General features: G+C 48.4%; 1 protein-coding gene across 1 annotated transcript in view; it reads left to right on the top strand.

The window, feature by feature from the left end:
• Positions 1-3,524: 3,524 nt before the first annotated feature.
• The window catches only part of LOC130030052 (sp110 nuclear body protein-like), a 38,047-nt gene continuing 33,127 nt past the window's right edge, over positions 3,525-8,444 (top strand). Inside the window, exon 1 of the mRNA XM_056121174.1 lies at positions 3,525-3,574. The gene's annotated coding sequence lies outside the window, so the exon portion shown is untranslated. The remainder of the gene's footprint in view (positions 3,575-8,444) is intronic.

Raw genomic sequence — 8,444 nt, 5'->3', positions numbered from 1 at the left:
TTAAAAAAAAATCCCCGGGGCTGGAGCAATAGCACAGCGGGTAGGGCGTTTGCCTTGCACGTGGCTGACCCAGGTTCAATTCCCAGCATCCCATATGGTCCCGTGAGCACTGCCAGGGGTAATTCCTGAGTGCAGAGCCAGGAGTAACCCCTGTGCATTGCCGGGTGTGAGCCCAAAAGGAAAAAAAAATCCCCCATCAAAATGAAAAGGCAGGCTGGAGAGATAGTAGAGCAGGGAGGGTGCTTGCCTTGCATGTGGCTGGCCTGGGTTCTATTTATTTTCCAACATCACATAGAGATCCCTGAGCCCTGCTTGAAGTTATCCCTGAGCACAGAACCAGGAGTAATTCCTGAGCACTGCATGTTGTCCCTGCCTCTGCCAATAAAGAGAAAAGACATTCTATTCAATGGGAGTCTTTGCAAATCATACAACTGATGAGGGGCTAATATCCAAAATATATAAACAATCATACAACTCAACGAAAAATTTATAAATAGCCCAATTCAAAAATGGACAGATCTAAATAGGATGTTACCAAAGATGGGTCAATGAGCACATCAAAATGTAGTATTATTATGTATACATAATATTATGTATACATCATCATGTATTAGTAGAGAAATGAAAATCAAAATCCTAATACACTATTTTAGACCAATTAGTATCCCCACTATTTGAAAATAAATAAGATCGGGAATTAAAATATTACTGAATATATGGAGAAAAAGAAATTTTTGTGTATTATTACTGATAATGTAAATGGTATAAATTGTTCTCCATTATGACCCTGATGACACTTGTTACTGTGTTTGGCATATCAAATACGTCACGGGTAGCTTGCCAGGCTCTGCCGTGCGGGCGAGATACTCTCGGTAGCTTGCTGGGCTCTCCGAGAGGGGCGGAGGAATCGAACTCGGGTTGACCAGGTTGACCGTGTGCAAGGCAAACGCCCTACTGCTGTACTATCGCTCCAGCCCAATAATAATAATAATAACAATAATAATAATAATAATGGGCCGGAGGGACAGCATAGTGGGTAGGATGTTTGCCTAGCACGCCGCTGACCTGGGTTCGATTCCTCTGCCCCTCTTGGAGAGCCCGGCAAGCTACCGAGAGTATCTCGCCCACATGGCAGAGCCTGGCAAGCTCCCCGTGACGTATTTGATATGCCAAACACAGTAACAACAAGTCTCATGATGGAGACGTTACTGGGCCCAGTCGAGCAAATCGATGACCCTGGTGGGGGGAAGTTGACAATGGTGGTGGGACTGATGCTGGAATTTGTATACCTAAAACTCAACTATGAGTAACTTAGTTATAAATCACAGTATCTTAATCAAACTTGAAAAAAAATACAATATTATCCTCTTCTAGGTACTTATTGGAGAAGGTACAACTTTAATTTGAAATTATATATATGTAAGAATGTCCTGACCCAGCGCCAGGCTGTCTTCACTGGAGTGGGGCCCATTGAGTTTCCCTCCCCACCCCAACAGAGCCCCGGAAAGAGAAAACCTCCAGAACTCAACCACCGCGATGCTCACGGCCACTCTCCTCAGCCACAAGTAAATCTGCAGAAAAACCCAGGTATGCGGGACCCGTGACTGAAATCTCCAAGCTCCCTCGGAGTGAGACTGGGCCTTCCCCCCATCTCCCAAGTTTTCCAGTAGCTTGGCAGTCACACCCATAAGCTGCCCCTGGTGCCATATAATCTCATCAACAAGATCCAGAGACTCAGAAATAAATAATCGAATTCTAAATTTTAGAATTCCTGGAGCGTGTTGCCTCTATCTTTCTACACCACTGATGTACCAAGAGTAGCATACGTTTGGTTTGGTTTAACAAGCATGTTTGTAATTTCGCATACCGGGTCTCCAGCATGAAATGCAACAACCTTCACACATTTTCCTCTTATGGTGGTGGGAAGGTGCAAATGGTGGTAGGATTGGTGTTTGAATATTAAGTGTAATGAATTATTGTGGGCTGGAGCGATAGCACAGCGGGTAGGGCGTTCGCCTTACAAGCGGCCAACATGGCCGACCCGAGTTCGATTCCTCCGCCCCTCTCGGAGAGCCCGGCAAACTACCGAGAGTATTTGATATGCCAGACACAGTAACAACAGAGTCTCCAATGGAGACGTTACTGGGCCCGCTCGAGCAAATCAACGATCAACATCGATTAGGAGGGCCTTTATTGTGAACAGATTTATAAAAATCAAATAAGATTTTTTAAAAATTTTTATTAGTGAGACACCATGAGGTACAGTTGTAGACTTGCAAATTTTTGTGTTTGGGTTTCAGTTATACAATGATCAAATACCCATCCCTCCACCAATGCCCATTTCCCACCACCACGGGTCCCAGTATCCCTCCCACCCCCCAACTCTCCCATCCCACCCTGCCTCTGTGGCAGGGCATCAAATAAGATTTTTAAAAAAGAAATTATATACCCCTTTACTTGAGCACTATCAATAATATCCCTGTCAAGAAAACAACTCAGATGCACAGTGAAAGATGAGGGCATAAAGAAATGTGATATATCTACAAAATAGAATACTAAGCTATAAAATAAAGACAAAATTATGCCATTTTTCAAGGAGGATCTTGGAGAAATTAGGCTCAAGTAGAGACCATAAATGTAGTATATACCATTGTTGAAGCACAAAGCTTTGGATCGAAAAAAATAAAATAAAATAGAAGAAAACAAAAAAGGAAAAGAAAATCACAGTCTGAAGAGATAAAACAATCATCCAAGCCTGACTCAAGTGTAACAGATTTTCAAAATGTCAGAGAGGGATTTAAAATAACTGATTAATTAAATATGCTAGGGTTTCTACTGAAAAAAGGTAATCGATATATTTAAAAACAGATGGCTAAGCAAGCTAAAAGATGGAAACCAAAAATAATAAACAAGAAAATTAAAAGAACTTCTTCAAAAATGAAGAACGCCTTAAATGACCTAAAAGTGGATTATACATGACAAAGGAAAGAACCAGTAAATTGAAAATACACCAATAGAACATTCCCTTATGATGCAAAAAAAAAAAAAAAACCACAGAAAAAAAGAAAATCAAATAGTGAAATATAATGTGCAAGCATATTGGAACAATCTCAAAGGTGCAGTCGATATTTCAAATGTAATGTCCCCTGCAGCGCCCTCCCTTGCCCCATGTCCCCTGGACAGCGCTGCCCAGCCTGTCCCCTGCAGCGACCCTCGCCCCGTGTCCCCTGGACAATCCTGCCCAGACTGTCCAGTGTAGCGCCCCCCTCCCCCCCCCCCCCCCCCCGTCCCATGTCCCCTGGACAGCGCTGCCCAGCCTGTTCCCTGCAGCGACCTCCGCCCCGTGTCCCCGGACAGACAACCCTGGCCCGCCTGTCCCCCTGCAGGGGTCCCCCGCCCCGTGTCCCCTGGACAGCCCTGCCCCGCCTGTCCCCGCCCACCGCCCGGGACTTTCGCTTTTCTTTCCTCCGCAGGTCCCGCCCCGGCCCCTTCCGCGTTCCTCCCGGTGCCCGCGTGCCCCCGCCGCCCGCCGGGTCCCCTCGCGCCCGGGAAGGGCGTCGCTTCCCGCGTCCAGGTAGGTGCGTGTCCCCGCGGGGTCTCGTGCGTCCCGGGTGCTCTCCGGCCCGTCCTGCCGCCCAGCGCGGCCCACGCGGCTTCCCAGCCTGGCGCGGGGCTTGGCAAGAGCCTGCGGGGGGACCCAGGGAGGCCGGGGTGCCCCGGGGAAGGAGGAAGGGGCGCTGGGCATGGGGAGAAGCCGGCGGGCTCAGCCCCTTCCCAGATCCCAGCCTCCACCGCCGTCTCCTCCTTCTCTTCTCTTTCCCCCTCTTTCTCCTCCACCTCCTCCTCTTCCTCCTCCTGAGGGAGCTTTGCAGGGGCCCAGTGTCCGGAGCTGCAGGGGATAAGGCAGTGGGTGGCAGAGAGACTTTGAGGGCAGTGCAATTGGTCCCCAAGCACACCCCGAACCTTATTTGCAGGGACAGTGTCAGAATAATCTCTCCAGTACTTGGCATCTGAAGAAACATAGTATGGGAACAGCACATACCCAAAGGCTCAAAGGCCCAGAAACCCAGAGTTGGTTTTTATTGGGGGGTTAGGGGAGCATGCAGGTCACTGGATGGTGGTGGAAGGGGAGCTGACACTCGGGTGGAGGGTGTGGTGCTAGAATGTTCTAGGCAGGAAACCCTGCTGCTACCGTTATTGTCCATCCCGGTTCCTAAAATGAAAGTTAAAATAATAATACACTGTCACTGTCCTCCCGTTGTTCATCGATTTGCTCGAGCGGGCCCAGTAACATTGTGAGGCTTGTTGTTACTGTGTTTGGCATATCGAATGTGGCATGGGTAGCTTGCCAGGCTTTGCCCTGCAGGTGAGATACTCTCGGTAGCTTGCCAGGCTCTCCGAGAGGGGCGGAGGAATCGAACTCAGGTCAGCCAAGTTGGCCTCGTGCAAGGCAAATGCCCTACCGCTGTGCTATCACTCCAATAATATAATAAATAAATATAAAATAAAGAAGGAGCCTGCGATAGAATTTGACACGCAAGGGAATGCATATTGCAAGTCATTTGAAAGGTTCCCTGCTAGCTGGTGTTCCAGCAGGAAAGTCGGAGAAGTATTTTATCTTCTACCTTGGCCAATTTGATTAGCAACTTTCTTCTCGAGTTGTCTTTCTGTGCATGGTTTCAACTGCCCATGAGTGAGCGAGGCTTTTTGCATTTGACTTAATGGTCTGTCTCTTTGCTCTTTTCCGTTATTTATTTACTTAGGTTTTTTGACCATACCTGCAGTGCTCGGGGCTTCTTTCTCCTGGTTCTACTCTCAGGGATCACTCCTGGAGGGTTCCTGAAAACCATACGGGATGCTGGGGATCGAACCCAGCTCTGCTGTGAGCAGGACAAATGCCCGGCCTGCAGTACTCTCTCCAAGCCCTTGATCTTTTGGTTCTGTGTGGATATTTGGCTTTGGCTTATGAAAAAAGAAAAAAATAGCTCTTCAGCCAATAAAAATCTGACCTCACTTAATTGAGAAACAGGCTGGCTCATGGGTGACAATGGAGCTTTGCTTGGTCACACTTTGCTTGGAATCTTATTTTCTTCCCGGGGATTCAACCAGCAGCAGGCTGGAGGTTCGGTTCCAATGCTGCTGTGGAATTATCCCGATTATGACCCCTGAGTCCCTCCTCGTCCCAAAGAACCAGGTTCTTCTGGGTTCTTCAGTGTATTGAAATAATAATACACTGTCACTGTCCTCCCGTTGTTCATCGATTTGCTCGAGTGGGCCCAGTAACATTGTGAGACTTGTTACTGTGTTTGGCATATCGAATATGGCAAACAGGTTCTTCTGGCTTTCTCCTTCTCATGTTTGTTATATCCTGCTATGGGCAGGTCATGGACCATCCACCACACCACACACACACACACACACACACACACACACACACACACATACCCCCTGTTCTCAGCCTCCTAGGATTATAGCTCATAATGATAGCTCCCTCCGCCTCTACACGGCGTCGTGTTTTCTGGTACTGTTATGAATCATTCTATTTTATGATATATATATTTTTTTTTTCTCTCAAATTTAAAGAATTAGGAGAGACAGTCGGGCTCCATTTGCTGCTGGACGAGTCACCGAGTGCAGCTCAGCCCAGCCATCAAATGAAGAAGGAATGAAGAGGTCCCTTGTCCAGTGTTTTTCCTCTTGAATCCTTTAAGCAATTGGATTTTAATTTTCTTTCTTTCTCTCTCTCTTTCTTTCTTTCTTTTATTTATTTATTTATTTTTTGCAATCATCCCTTCAATGGATTATTTTTAAATTATTTATTTATTTTGTATTGATTCTCCTTGAAGTACATTAACAAAACTTTCTTTTTTCTTTTTTCTTTTTAATTTTTATTAGTGAAACACCATGAGGTACAGTTGTAGACTTACAAGTTTTTGTGCTTGGGTTTCAGTTGTACAATGATCGAGTACCCATCCCTCCACCAGTGGCCATTTTCCACCACCATGAATCCCAGTATCCCTCCCACCCGCCCCCATGTCCCCCATCCCACCCTGCCTCTGTGGCAGGGCACTCCGTTTTGTTCTCTCTCTCCTTTTGGGTGCCAGTAACAAAACTTTCATGTTTGAGCTTCGATCATAAAAGTAAAGGCCCTCCCGTTGTTCGTCGATTTGCTCGAGTGGGCCCAGTAACGTCTCCATTGGAGACTTTGTTGTTACTGTGTTTGGCATATCGAATACGTCACGGGGAGCTTGCCAGGCTCTGCCGTGCGGATGAGATACTCTCGGTAGCTTGCCGGGCTCTCCGAGAGGAGCGGAGGAATCGAACTCGGGTCGGCCACGTTGGCTGCGTGCAAGGCAAACGCCCTACCGCTGTGCTATCACTCCAGCCCCATCATACAGTCATCAAACACCCAACCCTTCAACAGTGTACGGTTTTCCACCACCAAAATCCCCAGTATCCCCCCACCCCCATTCCACACCTCCCCCTGCCTTTGTGGCTGACAATTTCCACAATACTCTCTTTCTCTACTTTAGTTACCTTCGATATTTCGAGACCAGTCCCACCACCAATCACACCTGCCAAAAAGGCAGTGCTAGACAATGTGTTTTGTATTGCTTGTTATGGATACAATATCATGTCGCATGGCTGCAAGAGTGGCCGCGCGCTCTAGGAATTCTAAAATTTTAATAATTAGGGTCTGAAGAGATTGCTGCAGCAAGTTGCTCGTGTCTGAGATTCATTTGTGTGTCTCTGGATCACGGCTGTCTGGGAGCTTAAGTGGACGGTGGACAGGTGTGGCTTCATCTCGGAGTCCCATCAGGGCAGTGGGAGGGAGAAGGGCCAGCTCCTCCCCTGTCCTGTGAGGCTTGGCCTATGGCACCACCACCACTCGTACCTGAAGATTGTTGCTGACTTCTAAAAAATGGTGGCTGCTGGGGTTCTCAGAGGGCAGGCAGAGGGACAGCACCTGCCCCCTGTCTGGAGCAACCCAGCGGAAACGGCCTATTACAAAGTCCGGGACCATCTCTGCAGTAAATTGCTCAGGTCCGAGGTTTATGTGTCCTGGGTCCCATCTTCTTTCTTTCTTTCTTTCTTTCTTTCTTTCTTTCTTTCTTCTTCTTCTTTTTTTTTTTTTTGCTTTTTGGGTCACACCCAGCAATGCTCAGGGGTCACTCCTGGCTCTGCACTCAGAAATTACTTCTGGCAGTGTTCAGGGGACCATATGGGATGCTGGGAATCGAACCCAGGTTGGCCGCATGCAAGGCAACCGCCCTACCCACTATGCTATTGCTCCAGCCCCCTGGGTCCCATTTTCTTGACAGTTGGTCAAGGGTACTCTCTGTAAAATTTTTTAATACTTTCTCGTGGTCCGTAACTGTTTGAGCTGCCTCTGGGGGTGCTCATGTCCTTGGCTGCAGAATTAGGGGTCACACTGGTGCAATTGGGGTGCGGGGTCAGACTCTCAACCTCTTGCATGCCAGGCAGGAACCTGCCACTGGACCACGTGTGCTGGCCCGACACGTCCCGTGTCTCTGCTCTGAGATGGGGAAGGAAGATATAAGATAAGTCAGCGAAGGCAGGTTTTCTTCTCACACCCTGTAAGTGTTTGTTTGCCATATCTGTGTGCCCAAGATGGCAGGTGATTACCCACTGCCCTCCCGTTGTTCATTGATTTGCTCGAGCGGGCCCAGTAACGTCTCATTTTGAGACTTGTTGTTACTGTGTTTGGCATATCGAATACGTCACAGGGAGCTTGCCAGGCTTTGCTGTGTGGGCGAGATACTCTTGGTAGCTTGCCAGGCTCTCTGAGAGGGACGGAGGAATCGAACTCGGGTCGGCCGGGCTGGCTGCGTGCAAGGCAAACGCCCTACCTGCTGTGCTATCGCTTCAGCCCAGGTGATTAGCCAACCGTTCTAAACACCACAGATCTCCCATCGTTCGACCCAGTAGGGATGGGCTGCTGTATGAGCATTGCTGGTGTAGACGGTAGGCCACAGGCCTGGCTGTCCACACAGCACCAGCCACAGGCCGTGATATGCAAGACAGCAATATTTAAGGCAAAAGACCTAGGGCAATAAACCTGGAAACACAAAATTCCGAACGTGTCCCCTGCTACCACGTGTGCGTTTTAGAGTGTCTAGCCAGTTTGCCTTGCACGCAGCTGACCCGGGTTCGATTCCTCCGTACCTCTCGGAGAGCCCAGCAAGCTACTGAGAGTATCCCGCCTGCACGGCAGAGCCTGGCAAGCTACCCGTGGCATATTTGATTTGCCAGTAACAACAAGTCTCACAATGGAGACGTTGCTGGTGCTGCTCGAGCAAATCGATGAACAGTGGGACGACAGTGCTACAGTGCAGCCAGTGAACAGCCCCCTTTAAGCTGCTGTGTTGTTCCCCACCCGCCACCCCCCAATAAATACCACAGTCAGAGCAACCAGCTCGAAA

This window comes from Sorex fumeus, unplaced genomic scaffold, assembly GCF_029834395.1.
Source record: "Sorex fumeus unplaced genomic scaffold, SorFum_2.1 ptg000005l, whole genome shotgun sequence".
Taxonomy (NCBI): Eukaryota; Metazoa; Chordata; class Mammalia; order Eulipotyphla; family Soricidae; genus Sorex; species Sorex fumeus.
Note: the sequence above shows the minus strand (reverse complement) of the source record. Positions and strands in the feature narration are given on the sequence as shown.